We start from the raw sequence: 22,230 nt of genomic DNA on the forward strand, positions 1-22,230 counted from the left end.
CAAGCCTGGCCTCTAAATTCAGATGGCAAATTCACCCAAACATCTTAAAGTGTGATCAAAGATAAGCATGTAAAATCAGTGTTTCGGAGTTGTCTGCCGCCTCTTTATCATGTCTTTGTCATATATACTTAAATACAACTTGAAAGGTATTTCTTAATTTTAGCACTGCAAAATCCTAGTCTGGACTTTGGGGGAAGGAGCTGGAGGAGGGGGTGGTGGAAGTCAAGCTTGATCCTTTCTGTTTGACACGCTGTCACCAGTAATTAGAGTTTAGTGGCATGTACGCTTGTAATGCCTCAAGCAGACATAGCCAGTTGGAATTTAGTATTATTAAAGCCAGAAGAGAATTTATCTCCTTATTTTCTAGCTCTGCCAGGCCAATAGAAGGAAAGAAAATCATGTTTGTCACTAACTAGATGTGAGGGATATGTAGGAGAGCAGCTTTGTCAGGCAAGCAAAGACCATTTTTACACTGTCATATTTCAGAGAAATAAAAAACACCATGTCAGGGAGTCCCAAGCTTAGCTTGCCTGGATAAACCATCAGTGATGGTAAGGGGTATACGCAGCGGGAATGACACTAAGGCTTCCCACTTTCTTTGGGCACAGGTATGAGATGCACATGGGATGGAGCCACTTGCAGCCTACATTTCATGCTGCACCACAGTCACTTGCATTCCCGTTGCTATGCCGGCTGCTGGCTGCTCCGAGCCCTACCCAGAGCACGGCACATCAAAAGAAGTAATACCCCTGCTTACATGTCCTACTAAGTTTTTTATAGAGTTACATTATGTAGCAGTGGTAAGTACAGCTATCGATATGGGGAACAGCAGGCCCAGGCACAGCAAGAAGTAGTTTTTCCTGCAGCACAAATCCCAAACCCCTCCTCTTCCTCCACACACCACCTACTAGCAGCCAAACATGTTGCGCTCTCCAGCTTTACTCAGCGCAGCAACGCAGCGTGTCCACACATTGCTCTAGCACGGCCCTGCTCCCTAAGCGGAGGCCAGGTATTACCAGCACTCGCAGCCGAGCAGGGTGCTGAGCTGAAGAGCTTTTCCTCCTGCTGGCCCGCTGGCCCGGGCAGAGTCTTTATCCAAGCCATTTCTGCCAGACAGAAATTGCTCACGTGAAGACATTTATCCTGAAGCTCATCTAGGCAGTTTCACGCAGGCAAAGCTGAGCGCTGCCACCACTGCATGCAACTTGGAAATGGCCATAGGCCACCAGCAGTAAATAAATGGTTTGCAAGTCTCTACTTGAGGACAAAGTAGGGCCTCATTAAAAATCTGTTCAGTTTTCTATGTATGTTGATCTGTTTCAGTGGAAGAATGTTATTGATTATCCTGAGAACGACACTGCTCTTGAATTTCTCAAAGATCTATATTTTTTTTGGTAAGAAATGCCAATAAGGATCAGCAACAGTCTGACTCCCTGTCTGGGGCAGTTCAGGATTTGCCTTCCACATTGCAGATTTGCATTGTGTTTAGGACAGCCTAGATAGTTCTCGTTTATTCTTATACCCACTTGCTCTGCCACGGTCACTTCTATCTCCCCAAGACTAGCTCGCATTCTCTCTCTCCCCCAAATTTGGTAGTTTACTATTTCCTGGCCCCTACTTTAGGAATCCAATCCTATCTCTTAGCCACTGAATCAAACTTAAAAAAAAAAAAAATGTGATTTAGATTATGATCCTGTAAGCAGAAGCCTCAATGTTTTTTCCTTGAAAGGAAAGGTGAAAGAAAGCCCAAGAACCAAGATGTTGTGTGCCAACATCAACAAATTGCTGTTAACCTCATCCTTTACTGGAGCTAAGATGGACGGACCAGAGAAAAGCCATCTGGTGCAGGGGATGGGGTTGGAATATAAATGCTGAGCAGATGAGCACTGACCAAAAGCATTTTTGGGCAAAGAACACATGCTGATGTTTCAGGAAGAAGTTAAATTGCACCACTGGAGCTATGTTCATTCTACACAGCTTAAGAGTGACTCTGAAGCAGTAAAAAACCAAAATCTATTATGCAGAAGTCTAGTGTGACATACACTTCCGTACTTGAGACTTGGATAAACTGGAGCAGGCAGGCAGAGTTTCATCCAAAACTATTTCCAAGGTAAAAGAGAAGGAAGTATTTCAGAAATACTCTGCTAAGCTCTGGGGTAATTTTGTCTTCCCTCTACACATAATGATGATACTTGCATCTGAAAATACCTTGAACTAAAAATAAGAAACATCATTTTAATAAAAGCTTCTCTCGTAAAAGAGAAATAAAACCAAATTCCAAATTCCCAAATTCCATTTGGGCCTAGAAATTGGTTTCATCCAACCCAAGCACTTACCTCAGTGTCACAGGTATAAGGTTCTGCCCATATACAGCTCTCTGCAAGACTTGATCCATTAATGCTATCAACATAGGTGTATGGAAGACAGCTAGATGTGCATGATAACACCGAAGATCATCTTTTTCAAGCATCCTGTGCTACAGCTTTACATGAAGTCTTTTTCTGCTTATCCAACACAGACTCTAAACATAATAAATAATATTGTTATGTGGTTTTCTGAGAGCCTCAGATAATCGTTATTATCTGCTATTTCTGTTTCTCTGTCCTTTATTAGTTCACCTGTCTTAATTTCATAGGGAGGATCCCAGTAAAAGCTCTGGAACCAATTTTGAAGCTTAGGAATTATTTTAGTGCTACAAAACTAAACAGAAATTCTGCCTAAACACAGTTTCTTTAACAGCAATAAATTCCGTCTTCCTGTTCTTCGGATATGTACTTTCAGCCTCGTATTAGAATCATGAGAATCAAGGGAGCTTGGTGGGGGGTTGTCAGCTATGACATTCATCAAACAAACCGAGTTAGAGTCCAGAAAAAGTAGTAATGAAATGCTACAGTTTGCCTTGAATTTTAAAATAATCTTTTCTAATTTGATTGGGAATATATCATATAATATATGATCACAAATGGCCTTGCATAAATCTCCACCAGATGTGCATTTAAAAGACTTGTTATCTAAACTGGAACTGAATAATGAATTTAAAATCACCAGAAAAAAAGAAAAAGAAAGGAAAGCTAAAGAATTTAAGTTGCCCTGCTGACGGGGCTCCATTAAGTCCTGAACAGATGAATCACACAGGCATGGAAAAATATTACTGTACTACTCATATTGCATGCAATAAGTTGTCACAGTTGTGACTCATGTCCCATGCCACAGAGTCACCACACACTTGTACAAATATGTGCAACATGGCAATTAGGTTCAAAACATCTGGTTTCAGACATGTTTCACATGTGAAATTTATCCATATATAAGTAGTTGCCAGTTTTTACAGACTGGAGTACCACCAGCCAAGTGTAACAAAACAAAACAAACAACAAAAAAAAAAAAAAAACCCACAAGAGTAAAGCAATGTTTCATACCTTTTTCACATATAGTGAATAGGTAACCTACCATATTTTCTGTGCAGTTCTGGATTACATGGGCTAGGCATCGGAACCTGGCCTGAGGGATCTGGAGAGATTCCCAGCCTTAACCTGCCGGTCCCACACTCCACCGGAGCACAATAAAAAGGTTTTGATCCTTCCAAAGGCCTCCGCTGCTCCCTTGGCACACCAGGCTGTCTGAAGAAGGTTAATCATTTCCAGCTGTTGGCTGGTAGGGTGCTGACACAACTCTTGCACGATTATGGTATCGCTCATTAATATTATGGAAAAGATCAGAAACATGGAAGAATTCTACAGCGATTTGAAACATTAACTGACAAGGACGAAACTTGATGCTGCCTGCAACACGTTACTTGCTCAGCGTTACTGCCGAGGAGGCAAAGCTTGAGTACTACTTGTTTGAAGGCTTTTAGATCAAAATATCAGTTTCTTCCTGACGTTTCCTCACTAATGACGTTTCCTGCTAGTTTCCTCACTAATGACGAGGGCAGACATATGGGCTCTGGGCAACTGCAAAACTACTTCTGTGCATAGAGGTTACTGGAGTTCCTATATTTAAATACCATTAGGCTCTGATGTGACAACTAGATGAGATAGACTCGCTTCATGAATTTACTTAGATATGGGCATTATTTATGATTTTATAAGGGTCTAATACCACTTTCTTCCAGAGGCATTGTGTCAGAAACTCTATGAAATTTCTCCAAATTCTGACTGTAAGGACATTTCTGCAGATCAGACTTACACGGCAGTACATAAATATGATGACCGAAACATCCCTTTTGAGAGAAAGTAATGTTTGAATTTTCGTATGTAATTTCTAGCACTAATTTTCACTATCACTAATTCTTGACTGTGCAGTCGGGAAGTCATGTTTACTTAAGTATTTATCATAGTTTAATATTAGTAACTAGATACTGTGAAAAATGGTAAAATCATTCATAGAAAACACTGAAATATTTTTTATTTCACTGTACTTCTAACAGATCAATTTTCTTTCTGAAACATAATTCTTCATATTTGTTTGCCTTTCCATTTTTGTCTCTACTTATAACACTTGAAAGAGAGAAGAGAAAAAAAAAAGCAGTAAGAAATCTGAAAGAGAAAACCTTAGATTATTTCATGACACTGATTTTCTTAATCAGATTATCATATTAAGTGGTATGCCTATCTTTATAAAAAAAAAGATGAAAAACAGGCAAGGGTACAAGCATAACCTAGAACTTTAAAAATACTCCAACATAAGTACTTCAAAACTTGAGACAGAGCTAAGCAGACCTAAGTGTCACCTAGCAAAGCTGAAAGATGTTTGGCCTTGGAGACTTTTGCATTATTCAGAGATATCATTTTATATAAAAGAAGTAAAAAGGAGTTTTCCCACACTCCCTTTTGAGAAACTCTCTTCCTTCGTTTATGAAAGCAGAGTGCAACTCTGTTCACATACCTTACAAGAAAAGCAGTCAGATGACTTGTGGTTTTATCTTGTATTTAAAAAGGTGACTATGCAACCAATAAACAGACAGGGAAAAGGAGGGAAGCCCAGTGATACTAGTTATAAAACATTTAAAGGACAAAGCTAAGAAGAAATACTATTTGATCTGTTTTAGTCCAGCTGACTTTTTTTTATATCCACATTTAACTCACAGATCATTAATATCCATGTAGATGTAAGCAAGTGACTTTTGAGTCGAGATGTCTCATTCAAAGCAATCAACCCTTTATTCACACTCAGCTTGTACCTCAAACATGTCATAACTTGGCAGCCCTGGACAATTATTCACAGCATCGACAGCCCGATCGCACTGCCTGCAACTGCTCACAGGATTCCTGCGCTACCGTGGAAAAAACGAATGAGCACTGGAGGGTTTTTCCCCTCAGAGAAACCTGGCTACACAGGCGGAGGGGGGAATCGGATAGCAAATTGCGTGCGATACTGGCTTTTAGTTTTCACTTCTTGGCCTGCTAAGTAGGTGAGGTTCCTTGCTACTGAAATCCTTGTGCAGGTTGTAACTTCTGACAGAACTGTAAGAATTTGTTCAGCTGAGTTCAGTGCTGTCCTATTCTGAAACATTCTTAAACACTAAGTTTGGCAGATATAAATGTATATCGGCAAAAAGCATGCTCACTTTTTAAGCAGAAGGTGATACTAGATATCATTTTTTCAAGTTAGCCATTTTCAGTTGATGAGAAATCCTCAGCTTACCACTTAAGATCACAATTTCTGCAACAGTCTTTGAGGAGACTGTGACATATAAAGTACAACAAAATATAATCCAAAACAAAGCAGAATAAAATACCAAAGAAAATAAATTGTATTTTTTTAAAATGTACCATATGCCAAAGTTCTTCATTTCCACAGTTTCTATTAAAATCACTGGAGCTATTAAGAAAATAAAGTTGCGCTTAACTCCACACATTATAATCATGATTATATCCTAATGCTATTAATCTTAATTATACAAATAGACCTTTTTTAAAATATCTTCTAATTAGAAAAGCATTAACTGGGCAATAGCTTTAGATTAGAAGTGGACAACTCTCATTCAGTTCATATACAATTACTCTGAACATTTTGCTGCATGTCCAAAGAGTTCCTCTACTACCTCTACTACCAGTTCTAATTAGAGCTAGGAAATGCAAGATGTCTAGAAGAAAAACCAACCAACCAAAAAAGAAATCCACAAAATCCATACATCTATACGCGCACACACACACAACTGGTAAAGACAACCAAATCTTTTCAAAACTCAGGAAAATGGTGTTTAGAGAGCTTGCATAAAGTGAATTCTGGGGGGGAAAAAGTCATAACTTTTCCTCTTTTTTGTCATTTTCATGTCAAATTTAAGAGAAGATTGGTGTTTTTATGCAATAACCCTTTCTTAAAAATTGGAGTTCCAGTTCTGTTATGTCTTTTCTCCTTCCCCATGTCCTATCACCAAAGAAATCCATTTGTTTTATGATTAAGTTTGTGAAGAATATTTCTATAATATTTGGTTTTAGGTAACACGGAAATTACATAATCCTTACAATAGATCCTCATTGGCCTAATAACATCAGTGTAACCAAGTAAATGCCATGATTAAATTTTCAGGAATGGTTTAAATGACTTCAAGATCCTTACAGCTCTGCTTCTAATTCTATAAATGGCAACAATATAGATCAGGTCTAATAGTGCGTCTTATTTTGAACTGAGTTTAAACTGATACAATTAAGGTTTCTTTCATACCTTTCCCATGTCAAGAGAAAGATACTATACTATTTTAATCTCATTGTGTAGAATTACATGCACTTTTAAGAAAGCCTCAGATGTTGTATTCCATAGCAGAAACAATTTCAAGTACAGTATTTTTGAAAATTAAAGATATCCCTGCAGGTCTTTAAGAAAAAGATGTGTTTACATATTTATACATATATAAAATACCTATTTAATCATTTTAATACAGTGCTAAACCAGCAATAATCCAAAGAAAATAATACACAAGAAAGGGATGTGAGATGTAGCCCAGACTTCTGAATGACTAGCTGAATCAACATGACTAATGGTATGAATTTCAGCTGACAGCACATCTTTGCAAAGTGCGCTATAAAGATGACGACTGCTCAGTTACAGTAGAAAAACTGATGACTTATGCTGTCAAAAGCATCTCAATCCAAATGTAAGCAGAGAGCATTTCGAGCACGCACTGAAATAAAGTTGGTTGCCTGGGCTAACACTAATTCGCTGCTGGTGAATCAGGATATGACTTGCGCATTACTCTTGCTCATCATTCAGCAACTCCAAAACGTTGCATGTCAGTTAGTTACAGCTCTAGATAATATTTGCTGAATTAAATGACTGCAATTATCAAAGGGCAAACACATTCTGAAGGAACACAGAGCCAGACATAGCTCTTAATTTTCAAAATCGGGCAAGTCTGATTTTCACTACAGAACTTAATTGCTAAAAATTAACATCTACCTCATCTTGCTTCTCCTCCATGTACTGTGTCTAGTGAGCAGAGCTTATCACATGTGATTTTAGTTTACTCTTGGAAGTTTAGTTACTGCTGTCACCTACATATGCATTTTCTCTGTAGAATCCCAAATACTAAATAAAATTGATTAGCTTTAGACAATTCCTGGGGCTGAGAAGTACTGGAAGGCTATTTTAGGATCTGAATTCAATTTGCATAAAAGCCCCTGCTGAGGTATGATGCCAGGTCCTAGAGCATAGGGACTTCAAGGACAGATCCCTATACATACCCTTTGATTTAAGGCAATTATACAGTAGTAAGTACTAAGAATTTAATTACTACTTCTGATGATGCAAAGACTGGAGAAGAATACACTCCGTTCTATCTCCTCATTCTCCTTTTTGCCATGGAAACAAAATATACATATATATATAGCACCTGTATTTTTTTTAATATATATATAGATAGATGAGGTGAATTCTTGAAACATTAAGCCTAATCTTTGCTAATGACTGTCACCATAGCATCTAAACTCTTTCATAAAGAGATCAAACTCCACCTTAGAAGTAGTTTGCCTTTCTCTGATCCTTAAGTCAAATGAAAAAAGCTGTTCTAGACCTTCACTGCTTGAAAAATTAAAAGACCCTTCTAATTTGCAGCCTAAAATGGCTTTAAGTAACCATGAATTTTCTCATGTCAATTTTATCACTTAAAGAATGCTAACATTCACCTTCTGTATAATAGACACAAAACACTCTGTCTTATATTTTGCTAGGCTAAATAAACCAGCTTCTCCCACCCTTCCCTTATGTGTCAGATCAGCTTGGAGATTCTCCCAAGCTCTCTTCGATATATTAATTTTATATTTTACTTGTGCGAGGCCTTCAGAATAAAGTTTGTAGAAGAGGCCTTGGCAGGCCATTTTCCATGGTACATGGCACAGTCTAACCAGATCTTCAATCTCAATCATGAAGAAAAAAATGCATGCTTTCTCAACATATCCTCTGCAATTTAGGCTGCAACTCTGCCTAAGACAAACTACACAATAACATATGCTTAAATTAGTATTATTAATCGCACTGATTAGCTCTTGTGTTCATTTGTTGTGGCATGCCTTGATCACTAGCATGGCATTCCCTGGCTGCTAGAGCTTTCCAGGTGCTCAGAGCACTGAAAAATGAGTTCACAAACAGATGGAACGGGAATCCTCAGAACTTCTCTAATTATCTCCAGATTTTGTCTGTGCTAGGTTTTCTTTATTTGCTGCACTTGCTAAATCTCTCTTTTGTTGCTTTAGGCTTCTGCAATAAAGACAACCAATAGCTCTTCATGCATTACCCATCCTTCCTATTCCTTACTGCTTCCTGATCTGGTTCCTTTACTGACACAGCTTGAGAAATCCGCGTGATCCAACTGAAGCGCTTGAATTCAGAATAATATTGATGGAGCTAAGACAAAGGGAAGAGAAAGTCTCCCTCCTTCCCTCACAGCAGTTTTGATCATTTCATATCCTGAGAATATTAGCAGCCGTTATCGTGCCTGTTCCTATTGCAGGACTTTGGGAGACATTCCAGTAGAAAAGTATTTAGCATCAAGTGATGAGCTCATTTTAAGAGCTGCTTTCAAAAAAATTTTCTTTTCCAGATGGTATACGAATTATAACCTTCTATCATGGACTTAGCAAGCCGTGGGTTGCTGTTAATTGTCCCTTCCAGGTTTCAGTGTTGTTTATAAGCCACTAATAAAACCTGCTGTTCCTCTTACTCATAAATTAGGAAATTAATTCTCATTTTTAAGGATACATTTGCACCCTACTTTCCTCCTCCTTTTAAATTTCATGCCTTGACTCTTCCTTCTAATTTTTTTTCCATATAATCAACAATAGATCAAACCTTGATTTTTTTTTCCCTAAAATCTTTTTCAAGTAAAGTTCCGTCAGGGGTTTATACTATAGGCCAAATCCCCTCTGCTGTATCTGCTCATATTACTGAGAAAAGAACTTGTGTCCTTCATATTTATTATGAACAACCAAATTCTCAGTCTCTGTTGAATAACGTGTAAACAGAATGCACACTATATAAGATAATACTGAATGCATTATTTTTATTTCATCTGCTTTTCTGAGACCCTCCCCACCCCATCCAGCAAGTTATAAACAAGTGCAACAGGCAGTTTCCTAAATTCATAGTCCAGTTTAGAAATGACAAAAATAATTGCCTTCACCATATTGCTTCTGCTTTATTTTTACAACATTAATGCAGCGCTTAGTGGATCACTGCACTGTTTACAGAGTTCTATCCATTAAAGAGAAAGGCCTTCAGACCATGCCCTGAAGAGCTGCCCTTGTTCATCTTGTTGACTCCCAAGTTGTCATATTAAATAGTTGTCAGGTAATTGTAAAACAGTCAGAGGGGCTGGGTCTTTCAGAAGGGTTTGAGAAAAGTTAGGGTACAAAAACTACTGCAAGTACCAGAAGCAAGGTCCCTATATTAGCTCGATATCCAGCCCAGAATGCTGCTTCCCAACAAGTTAGTAAGGCCAAGCAGCACCTCATGCTCAGGCAAGCACACGCTGCATCCAGGGCACAGGTGTGCTCTGACGTCCCTGCATGCTTGGCGCTACATTATGCAAGCACTTCCGTGTATTTTTGGAGGTCTTCAAAATGCAGCGAGTATATGCAAAGAGAAGATATATCATTTATGTAGAGTGTTAAAAGCAGAGCCTTAAAAGGTAAAGATGTGCAGATCTTCAACCATCAAATTCTCCCTGCAGCAAGGATTTGGAAGAGATGACCAAGGTCATGCTTCATGACTGCAAAATTGCTTGGCCAGCCCATCTATCATGGGACTCTCCAAGGAAGTTATTTTAACCCCAGCGCCATGTTCACAGCTGTAAAGCATCCACATGGCCTAGAGGGAAGGATTCCTCTTTCAGCCTGCAAAGCATTTCCCAACACAAAGCCCAGCTGTTCAGGCTTTTTTGCTGGGAATAGTTTGGAATTTTAGTTCTTAAATCCTGCACTCTTTACATTCAATTGAAAACCAAATCTGATTGGAATTCACTCTAGAGAGGTCAAATAAACCAGAAATGTGGTTTGTGTGCTTTCTCCTCTTTCCACGCTCATGCAAAGTCTCTAGATACACATCAGTAAAGGAACACCCAAACAGAAAAGGCTGTTCTTTGCACTTCAAATAAGCAGTAATTACAGCCTTCACAAAACATCTGAATTCCCTAGCAAGAAACATGTTATCTTATATATACATTTGGAAGGGGGAAAAGGTAATTTTAGCACTCTAGAAATTACACACCCTAAAAGTTATACAGATGCGTGGCATTTTCAATGGTCCCTTCCATTGGCTTGGAAAGGAAGCAGAGCAGCACAGTCAGAGCAAGCTCCACTGGCACAGTCGGGCAGCTCCCGGCGTGACAGACAGGCAGCAGCACTTCCCTGCAGAGGCTGACAGCTACAAGGAGATCCTGCATGCCCGTGCCCATCAGCTCTGCGCCAGCTTCACTCTCCTTGCTCATGCACTGCAAAATTGTTACTCTGGATGAAAAAATGGAGTATACCCATGTAGCTGGACACCTAAATTCCAAGCAGCTCTTTAAGCACCCAACTGCACTTTAAATCTCTTCCTTATAACACTAACACTGCTTAAAAAAAAAAAAGAAGTATTAGATGCGTGCATGTGAGAGTCTAAAACACTATAACCTGGTAGGGAGAGTATAAAGAAAATCTAAAGTTAGTTACTCTTCAGGCCATCTCCTTCTTGGTTCTTGGGCTAGTAGGATAACACCTGCTTTGCCTTTAGAGATCTCTTATTCCCTGACTCTGTGCACTAAATGCAGAACAACAAGAAGCTATATATTTGTATATAAAGACATATGCTCAGTACATTCACTTAGTCACTCAGGAGTTTCATGAACTGTACTCTCCTTGCCACATGAATAGCTATTATTTTTCATCTGTTTTCTTGAGTAAATAATTCATAAAAAAATGCTGTGTTCTTCCAGTGTTTTGGAATGTGTACTTTGGGGCAAGAAAGTATTATGTTGGATTTACTGTACTTTTTGATACTTGTCTGTTATTCAAGATCAAAGCCAAATTCCCCCTGGAAAAAAAAATAGCCTAGGGTTACAGTGAACAAATGGTATTTACATTTGGATACTATCAAATGGTGGGAAATCTCAGCATCAGTAAAACAAATTGATAAACAATATAACATTAACCAAATTCAGTATTTTCTGTCAATAAAATCAGCTGTCCTGATTCTGTTTTTTTTCCATACACTGGCTGACATTATACTTCTATGAAAGTATTATTGTTGGCTCTAAGTTGCAGCATTTCATTCTTGATGTGTATCTGGTCTCCAGGATATTTTGAAACAACTACAGGCAGCACTACATAGTGTAGACTTTGGCCTATTTTCCATAATAGCATATATTGATTTGAGCCACAGCTTTTCATTCCCCCAGGAGATATCACTGAGGATAAGAGAAGTTGAGAGCATACCATAAATGGCCCCAAGGCTTCAACAAGTACGCAACAGTTAATTTTTTGTTTCCACCATTAAACAAATATGAACACTACAGTAGTTAATGGTAAATGCTTATATAAAAATATGAATTACTTACATACCTATTAATTGTAGGTTACAAATGGACTGAATATTCAAGATGTGAAACATTAAGTATATAGGGTTTGTTTTATTGGGTTTCTCTGATCTAGTGTCATTTTATTAAAAGGAACATACCTCGCAACCACCCTTCTGGGAAAAGGCAACTACTGCAGAAACCTTTTACTTCTACACATACAAGGTCAGGTCCTCCAGCAGTCCAGCAGCGCAGGCTACCAGACTGTTTTCGAACATGGGGAAAGCATTATGCTCTCTCTCGTCATTGAGAAGTCAAAGCAAACAACAGTAATAACAACCCATTTCCTGAGTTTTTTCCATCATTTAACTCTTTCCATTTACAGACCCGAGACCATTGATTAATTTTGGCTCAAAGCTCCTCCTAATGTGAGGAAGCAATCAACTTGCAACACAGTTTGAGTATTGTCCTTAGCAGCTAGGACTTGCCACGTTCCACCATTCAAACCCCTAGCATTTTCATGCAAGTAGCTTTGACCACTGTTCCAACACTTACCAACAAACTTTCAGGAAAAAAAAAAAAAAAAAAAAAAAGCAGCTAATATGCACAGTTTTTCTAAAAATCTGGTCTCTTATCTTGGTAACTTAAGCCAGACTCTCTTGAAAAAACTGACCCTAAAGTTATCATTTTCCTCTGACTCTTCCTCAGATGTTTGTATCATCTATGTAATCTAAACTGCATGGAGCAGAAGTAATTCCAGTTCCAAAGGACAGTGAAGTTGAAAAGTCAAACAAGTCTTAAGCTATGCTGCCTCAAACCTTTCTTTTTCCAAATGAGTGGCTAATGACTTGTTCTTTAGGAAGACTGGAAAGAAACTAGTATGAAGACAGGATTAAGGGAAGAAATATCTTCCACTCCGATTAGAGCTTGCATGCCTTTGGCTAGAGTCCAGGGGCAGCACAATGACTTGAAGTGCCTTACGCTCTAGAGGATCAAAAGGATAGATGCACACTATCAGCTTACTATTTTGCAAGCTTGACAAGAGAGAAACTGGGTGGGCAGATTGCCTCACAAAGTCAACTGTAACACTAAAATATTTTTCCCTAAAGAAAACTATTCAGTTTTTGAAATTTTCTGAGATTGAGCGCTGCACACAAACTATGTTTCTTTCTAACTCCCCATCACTACCGTCTCCAGTGCAGTCATTGCTTCACACAAGCCTTCAAAACACAGGAAATTAAGTAACAAATTCCACTAAGTTGTAAAGAACCATCTTCTGTAGGCTCTCATTTCCCAAAGTCCACTTGTTTTCAATACTACTTAACACACTCATATTTGTATTTGACTGTAGTTGTTTTCAGGTGATACAGGTAGAATTGCTCTCATCCATCCCAGAAATACTCAAGAAGTTCCAGTACAAGAATTTGTGGTGCATTTACTGATGGCTTTACCTTGCCCTAGGATTACAGAGAGTTTGGAACCCAGAAAATACTTCAAGAATTGCTAGATGAGTGAATCTTTGATTGGAGCATGAGAAGTTTAGTCAATAGAGCAAAGATATATAGGCAAAAGAGAGTAAGTTGTGTTGCTTTCAGAGTTTCAGTAACACATATGCCACTAGATAAAAACAGGAATATGGGGAGGAACCCTTATACTTACAGCTGCATGTAGCAGCATCACAGCTTCTGTACCGCTTTCTACAGCAAGGCAGTATCAGGGATTGCCACTGACTCAGTGGACAAAATCTGCAGCTCTTACAAGGCTCCTTTGTCCTGCTGTGGGTTTATGTACTACCTGCACACCACTTCAGCATAGCAGCAGTGCAAGCAAAGTCGGAGGAAAGAGAATACTAAGTAGTCCAACTAAAGGCATAGCTCCTCTGATAAAACATCCATGTGACTGCTGTAAATTGCATTAGGAACTATTTTGTTCCACAGAAGTTCCAGGTTTGAAGTCAGAGAGATGGTCTGATATCCCATTTATGCAGTAAGTATATCAGTTGGAATTACCCACACAACTTTCTGCAGAAATCATGGAGAGAGGAAGGGAGAAAAAACAAAAAGGAAAGAGAGCGTTGGACCAGATAGTGTTTAAAGTTTGCCAAGGTTTATCTGTTCTTTCACTTACCAGCTTACATAGCTGTGATCAGCAGCATGTAAAAGAAGAGTTATGGCAATATGGATCTTTCCAGTTCACTAGCAGTAATTAGATCTGTGGGTATGAATATAAATCTAAAAATCTGGAACCCAAATGACTGCTTCTTGCTGTATTTGTATTTAGTGCCTCAGGAGTCCTCTTTATATTCCTTGTAAAACCATGTATTTTATTCAGATTAAACCCTAGGATGAATTTCTTACCTGTCACTGAACCACTTCTCACTCACTGAAATGATTTGGCTGGATTATGCATTAGTCCAAAGGATTTAATCTACAGATGTCAGAAATGGCATTAGTTTACCCAAGTGGTAAACAGCCAGCATGGCCAAGACTACACACATCTTGAACTAAGTGAATAGGATTGTTTTTTACCCCCTTCAAGCAGACAATGAAAAATACAGGTCACCTTAACGGAACCAGAGGGGCTTACAAGTGGAATTTCCTTTTGGATTTCCCAGTATCCTTACAAGAGAATTAATATGTTATTTCTCAATTACAGTCTGCATTTTGGCATAGTTTAATACAGTGGGAGGACAACCAGCCTGTTAGAAGAGTTGTAAGCAATGCTGCGAGGGAGATATATAGTAGGCAACAATCAGAGCCCGGATGCAACTGCAGCTCTTTGTTTTTTATTTTGGAAGCAAAGGGTTTCAATTAGAAATAATTGGCAAATGGATGCAGAGAGGATAAGCATCATGAAGACACATAACTAGGATAAATGACAAGATATAGGCAATAGCTGGCATGTTCCGCTATTTGTCTGTCTGTATTAAGAACAGATCGAGTTTTGACTACCTTTAACATACAGCTCATTTTACAGTGTAGCCCCAGTTCTGCTGTTCACAGCACAGGCACATCTGCACAGATATGAGGTACATGGACAGGTTGACATGCTAGAGGTACACCTACGCAGCAGTGTGCCCAGGGGTGCCAGACACAACTGCAAGGAGTCTCATCAACTCATGCATTCCCCCCCCCCCCATGCACTCTTGAATATGAACAAAACGAGTAACTAATTTTTACATAACAGCATATGTAGAATGAATGAAAGCTGAAAGAAAAAACAAAGTAAAGTCCTCTTGAGGTCTTGGGAAAAAAAATGTCTCAAAGATGGAGAATGTTATATTTTACAAGTTAAACTGCAAATGGCAAGTGAAAATGCTATCAAGCAATATTGGAAGCTCTCATACTTAATGTTTGAAGCAAAAGGCAGAGAAGTTGTTCAAATTCAAGCTAAGCCCCAAATTTACTTTGCAATTTTGAGCAGTGTCTTATCTTCCTTGTGTCTCTATCTGCCTAGCTGGAAAATGTAGTAGTAAGTTTAAAAAAATACAAACACAAAACAGATTCTCAGTGAGATCCAGATGCTCTATTAAACTGTTGTTCTTAAAAAAACACACACACACACCTTCCAAGCTGTAGTTAAAAGGGAATACATGTCTGGTGGCTGAGTTTTAGGCATACATACAAGATTGTGTAAAAATACCTTTACCTATTTTCCAGTAGTTAGAATTTATCATACCTCTTTGGGGATTAGAATCAAATAAGGTTATTCTGTCTGCAGTACAGGTGAATTACAGTGAATTACAGTGAATTACAAAAGACCCATAGTGATACCACCTTAAGATGAGAGGATCATATATTTTGAACAGTAATATTGTGTGTGGTTTACTGTGACTAGAGAGTGTGCATCCTGGGACACTAAAATTCAGTCATTTTGCTGCTATCACATTGTCTCCCATCTCTTAAAGTCTCTACCCTTTTTGAGCTTTGTGATTTTTTCCCCATTCTTACTGTTAAGATCACGTTATTTTATCAAAGAAAGTATATTTTTATTGTATGTGCTTATATAATGACTGAAGCCAAACCTTAGTACACACAAAAAAAATACTATAAAAATTGAGTCATTTCAAGGTGTTTGTAGACAGAACATCAGCTGAATACACTTGTTTCTTGTGCAAAGAAATAAGCAGAAAGTCATTGGGGGAGCTACAGGACTGATCATGTAACAAAAGACTGATACTATAATGGACAAGGGGAAGAAGTCGCTTTTGCATCGATACCTGCAATACTGCCACTTTATGAATGCAGCAGTGCAATAATACCTTTCCTTTTAGTATAGCTTTTGTCACACACCCCTGCAATACATGCTATCAGATGCTACATTTCTGCAGGAAGTCAGCCTTCGCCAGAGCACAGGGCTCCTCTTACTGTTCGGCAGCTCAGATTCTCTCACCAGGACGTCACTGTGCTGACGGAAGCGACCAGCATCAGCCCCGCGGCTGCTGCAGCTGCTTCACGTATGTCAAGGACATGCCTTTGAACCCTTTACCGCTGGTGAAGCACTACTGTGCAACTCGTGAAACTGCTTCAACTTAGATGGGACACCTATAGAGATATTCCAGTGCCTGGTTTAGTTTTAAGAATCAGAAACAAGAAGAAGATCCAAAAATTATTTAATTACTGACATATACCTCTGCAGGGTTTGATTTTTGCAAACTCATTGTCCTACTATAGTAAGGAAGAGGTAATTCTTTTAACCCTTCAAAAAAAAAAAAAAAAAAAAAAAAAGATATTTGAAGGGAAAAGGCTAGGATATTAGAAGGTTCCACAAAAGTTTCCATTACTTTGTGTATAGTTCTTGATGATCAGTGTTTTAAACCTGCCAGAAGCTTATAGAGTTTATAATCAGAAATTTTTAAACAAGCTGATAGGTCTAGTTATAAAGTGAAGGATGATGTTCAAATATAGATATTAAACTTGAGTCAGATTATACGAAACTTAATTCTCTAAAGTTTATAGGCTTTGATTGCAGACTGTCAGGTAATTTAAAGACTAGGAAAATTCTAGGTTTTCAAATCTGTACTTTTGATTCATTGTTAGCTAGAAACAAAAATTACCTTTAAGTAATTTAACTAAAAACCTGTTTACCATGCAGATGGTAAAAAAAAGCCCCTTATTAAAGTCATATCAAAAGGCCCAGAATGATCCTCTCTCCTTACAAAGCTTCATTCGACTGAGTTGGCAAAACATCTGAACTGTGCTGCAGACGCCTTAGCCCTGAGCCTCAGAAGGCACCAGGAAAACACGTCCTCTGGGAACAGCACGTACTGCATCAAGTGACAGGCAGACGCTGGGGGAAATCATGCTATGCTAAACAGCGGGGTGGAGGATGCAGCCTTTCCTAATTGCTGCCGAGGGGGTTGCACACGGTTCTCCTCGGGACTCTGCTGCTGCCGACACTGGTTATACAACACGCACTAGCACTAGCAGTTGCTGCCTCTGCAGCAAACTGCAAACTGGGACAGCTGCTGCTGAGCACTGCTGGTGCTCTCGAGAGGTATCTTCTCACCTGCCTCAATAGGAAAATAATACTGGTAGATTTTTTTTTTTTTAATCCCTTTTCTTTGTAAGGTTACCATCAGGGGCTAGGAAAAAGTATTGCTGGCAGAACCACTTCTTACGATATTAGCAACTCTTTGCTATGTCAGCAGGTGCTCTTATTTCCTATTGCAGGAAACCTGAATGCAGTACATACTGAGTTAAGCTAAATTAAAACTCAGCACAACTGCTTGAGATAATCTATTGGAGTGATGATTAAGAAAAAAACCCTGGTTATCAGGAGCACAGCTGAAGTAACACAACATGATTGCTTGCCAGAGGACATAGAGAATGTTTAGACATGCTACAGATGACACTGCTAAATAGCAAATGACAGAAAAGACCAAGGGAGTCAAAATTGATTCATACAGAGTCTTAAATGAAATTGCAATGACTGTCAGTAAGCTGGGAGCTGTCAGACATTCAGAGGCATGGTGCTGGTCCACCTAATAGGAATATGGCTTCTCAAATCCAATTATCAATATTCCTACAGCATCTCATTACATTGCTCTCATGTCTCTAGCTACATGGCACATCACATTGCCATCTAGTGGCTAAGGATATTCAACACTCAACCTTTCATCCTAAGGGCTTCAGTAGTTTTAAGGGGGTTTATTTTTAATTTACTCACTATTTTCAGATCAGTCCCTTACTATAACATTGTATTTGAAAGCAGTAAACACCCACACAAGCAACTTTGTCAAACAAAACCAGCAATGCCAGAAGCTAGATTTCTATTCATTGCAAATGCGTTACACATACTGTGTTGCTAAAGCAATTTCCTGATTCTAAAGCAACGTGAAACCACTTGTAAACATATTAAAAGGCATTAACTCTATGAGGAAGTGCTGGAAAGTTTTAGCACGGTTCCTCAAGGAGTTAAAAGACTTTGTGAGAAAGACTTCTCAGGAAAGATGGGTGATGACACATCAAAATTAAAGTGCTTGTAGACAGGCATTTGCTACTCATGCTGATACTCTTTTTACCTTGAACCAAGCCACTTAGTTTTTCCCTTCTGGTTACATAATATAATTAAGAACGGGAATACGGGAAGTTAAGACCGTGAATGTTAATCTGAGAAAAGGCATCCTTAGCACATGTATAAGTTTCCAGTTTAGAATGACATCTAGCCAAGCATGACAACCTGAAATTCGAAATTGGAAAATTAGCAGTTTTCTGATGTCTGTGTTTTATCTCAAAGAAAAAAAGCTATAAATTATTCAGAAAAAGTTCACAGATATTTATTCTGAGACTTTCACTTCTGCTCTGCATAACGTTCTCTTCTTGCAATTTCATGTTAAAGTAATGAATTATTGGTAAAGGCTAAAAATAACCTCATTGCTTTTCATAATAGTCTGTGCTCTTTAATCCTGAGTAAAGAATGCTACTATAAAATGATTAAATTAAATAAGATTGTTTCATATGCCTTTGTATCCTTACTTTGCAAGCTACTTGCCCCCAACCATCCCCTCAGAACTCAGCTGTTGAATAGTTTGTGGCCAGAAAATTGCCAGTTCAGATGCCAAGGGGAAAAAAAAGAAAAAAAAAAAAAGAATAATAATTAGCACTTTAGAAGACAGAAAGCTAGCTGTAAATACTGCGTTGTGCAAGTGCCCATCAGGAAGAATAAAATCACAGGCTTGACCCTACTCCGCCCATTCATTTGGGGCAGAACTGGCCTAGAAGATTTAGTGGGTTTGACCTCAGCTTCGAGGCATAAAAATAGATCATCTCGAGCAGAGCTTCTATTGTCAGTAAAACTATTCCTAAATTACTCCAACAAAGCAGAAATTAGACTGTAGCCCAAGAGTGAAAGTCTTTTCAGTTACCCAGTCTAGCTCTCCCACTATACAGATTTGTAGTTGCACCCCAGTGACTCAGTTCTCCTCATATCACCTATTCCTGTGCCTTGAAGTATCCCTGTTTTTTCTAGCTACAGCATAGGAGAGATTCTCAGGGTCACAGTTAATCATGGGACTTTGTTCTGTGAAAGGACTTTTCTCCCAGGCTTTTCATATGACAGTGCTTATCCACATTCTCTTCTAATTACATATGACTACAGCTGGGCAGAATCAGAGAAAGCCACTAGGCAGGATTCCCTGCCAGATTTATTATATTTTCTCCAAGTGCAAGGAAAGTCAATGGGTAGTTCTGAAGTTTAAAGAATACGTATATGGTTTGATGTTTTTAAAAACAGGGAATGTTGGAGTTGAGGCCAGCAGAACTAGTGTAAGTGTCTCCTTCCCCAAAGAGTGACTATTAGGAACAGAAAGCAGGGGGCAGGGGGAAGGGAAATGATGAAGCAGGAGCAGAAGAAAGGGGACTAACTCTACAGAAAGAAAATTCATGATTGCATTTGATTGCCAAAACATCTTCCTCATCTCCCACTTCTGACCTTAAGCAAATTATATCCCACGCTGTTCTTCCTTCCTACTGAGCCATAATGAGCATTTACTTTCCTCTGCCTCAAAGCTAGAGCTCAGTGCAGGGAAAAAAAAGCAAGCTGAAGAACAGTTTTGAGAAGCAGACTGAGGCAGCTGCAGCCACCAGGCACTGCACTAGCGCCCCCAGCAAGCACCTCCAGAGGCTGCCTGGGGGCAGAGCCAAGCAGTTGGTTGCATGGAGCACATTTCCCCAGGGCTCCTGCCAAGGTGCCTGGAGCAGGGCACCCAGGGAGGCAGCCAGACCTGGAGCTGGAGGCACCGAGGCTGCAGCAGGACTAGGCCAGCTGCAACCTGCCCCAATGTCAACTTTAACCCAGCCTTGAGCAGAGGGACTGGCCTGAGTGACTTCTTGAAATCCCTCCCAAGACAGGTGTTCAAAGATTCTGCAGGCACCTTAAAAGTTCTTTTTAAAAAGAAAAGAGAAAAGAAAGAAGACCACTCTGCTAAACACAGAGGAACAAATCCTCTTGAGAACTAAGCTGTGCGCTATTAAGGAACATGACATGACAACACCTTTAAAAGGGTCCTAATCCACTATTAAATGCATAAAAGTGCTCCTTGCTACTGACAATAGTGAAATTAAGTACTGACTTACCATCAGAACAAAATGATTTAGCACAAATGCCTTAGAAGCTTATTATTAAATTAAAAAAAAACAATATGGGTTGCCATATAAAAAAAACCTTGTTTCCAAATTTCTTTTCTACATAATGCTTTAATTAATTTATAGGAACCTTGGGCTTAGGAAAGCAGGACCAGATATTAAGCTTCTTGAAAGTTGCTGGAGGGAAGGTAAATAAATCTACCTAAGCTCTTACTTCTTCTACCTGTTTGACCTAGAGCAGCCCTAATTTCTTAATTAGGCCCTTCTGCTCCCACCAGTCACTTCTCCATCAAGCAGGGCTGGCTACTGTAGCTCAGAGGTACAACAGCCAGCACTCACCTTGCACAAACATAAAAGACCACAGGCTGCAAACCAGGCACTGGGCATTTAGTTCTAGGATCAGGTCAGCCTGTTCCACCCTCAGGCTTGCTATTCCTGGAGAGAGATCATGTATAGCTCCCCAGCAGCTTTCAGTCCAGCTTTAAGGTTAACCTAAATTGCATACACCTGAAATGGCCTGTAGCTGATAGGTATCTTTACAGCTAGTACTACTCCATCTGTTAGCACTCTGCCCACAGCTGAGCCACAGCATGCTAAGCGAGGACTGCAAATGGCTTTGTGTGGAACTGGCCATCCTGGATCTAAATTATTAGGGAACTCTTCCCTCTTTGGAGGGAGACTTTGCTCTAGCAGACTTAACCCATTATTCTGTATTGCAGTAAAAAGCCTCTGAGTCACATCGGTGACTGAGAAAGCCATTGTGAAATCCTGATAGCAGTGCACTGGCAAGCATGCAAGCAATGATAATGAAAAAATCAAGGTTACTGTATTTCAAAGGGAACTTTGCTTGGCCAGCAAACAGTTTCTTTACAATTCTGCTTCCTCATGGTCCAGCAAGTGCTTTGTACCACTAGTTGTAAAAGTTGCAAACAGCACACCAACATGAGCCGATTGCAGTATTCTCTATCAAAAAAAATCACCACTTCATACATGCAAGTGCACTATTCAGAAACAGCTAGTGTTGGAACAGCTGGAGCTAGTGATGCCCTTTCTGCATTTACTGCAGAGTGCTAGAGAATCGACAGAGTGGCAGAGATGCTGCAACACTACAGGGAACACAAAACAGTTTTACTAAATGTACAGCACCTAGGATCAAACTTTATGATAAGGTATAAAACGAATTACATTTTGTCAGTATAATGGTAAGAAATAATCCCTCCAAATGCAATCCAAAGCCATGGACTGTCTTCCAGGGAATTTCTTCCTAAAGTTCATGGCTGCCTTGATGCCAGCAGTGACACTGTGATGATGCATTACTACAGTTATTACAGACTGCTGGCTGCCTGCTGGTTTGCTCTACCAATCTGTCAAGTTCTGGTTTATCCACAATGCCAGCTTCCCGGTACAGGCCAGAAACTTTTTTTTTTTAGTGCTCACCACAAGTTTGTTGGGCACTTGTATTCCAGTAACAAATTATAAGAATAATAGATGATCACGTTTGAGTCTTCATCCACTTGCACAGGTCCTGAGGGCTCTGACAGATGAGCACTGCTAGATTTAGCCCATAATGATTTAAGGCATTACTATTCTCAGCTGTCTACTCACCTCTCCACCAGAGATGATCGTCCTATAGTAAACACTTGCCAACCCTGCAGC

This window comes from Rhea pennata, chromosome 4 (genome assembly GCF_028389875.1).
Source record: "Rhea pennata isolate bPtePen1 chromosome 4, bPtePen1.pri, whole genome shotgun sequence".
Lineage (NCBI taxonomy): Eukaryota > Metazoa > Chordata > Aves > Rheiformes > Rheidae > Rhea > Rhea pennata.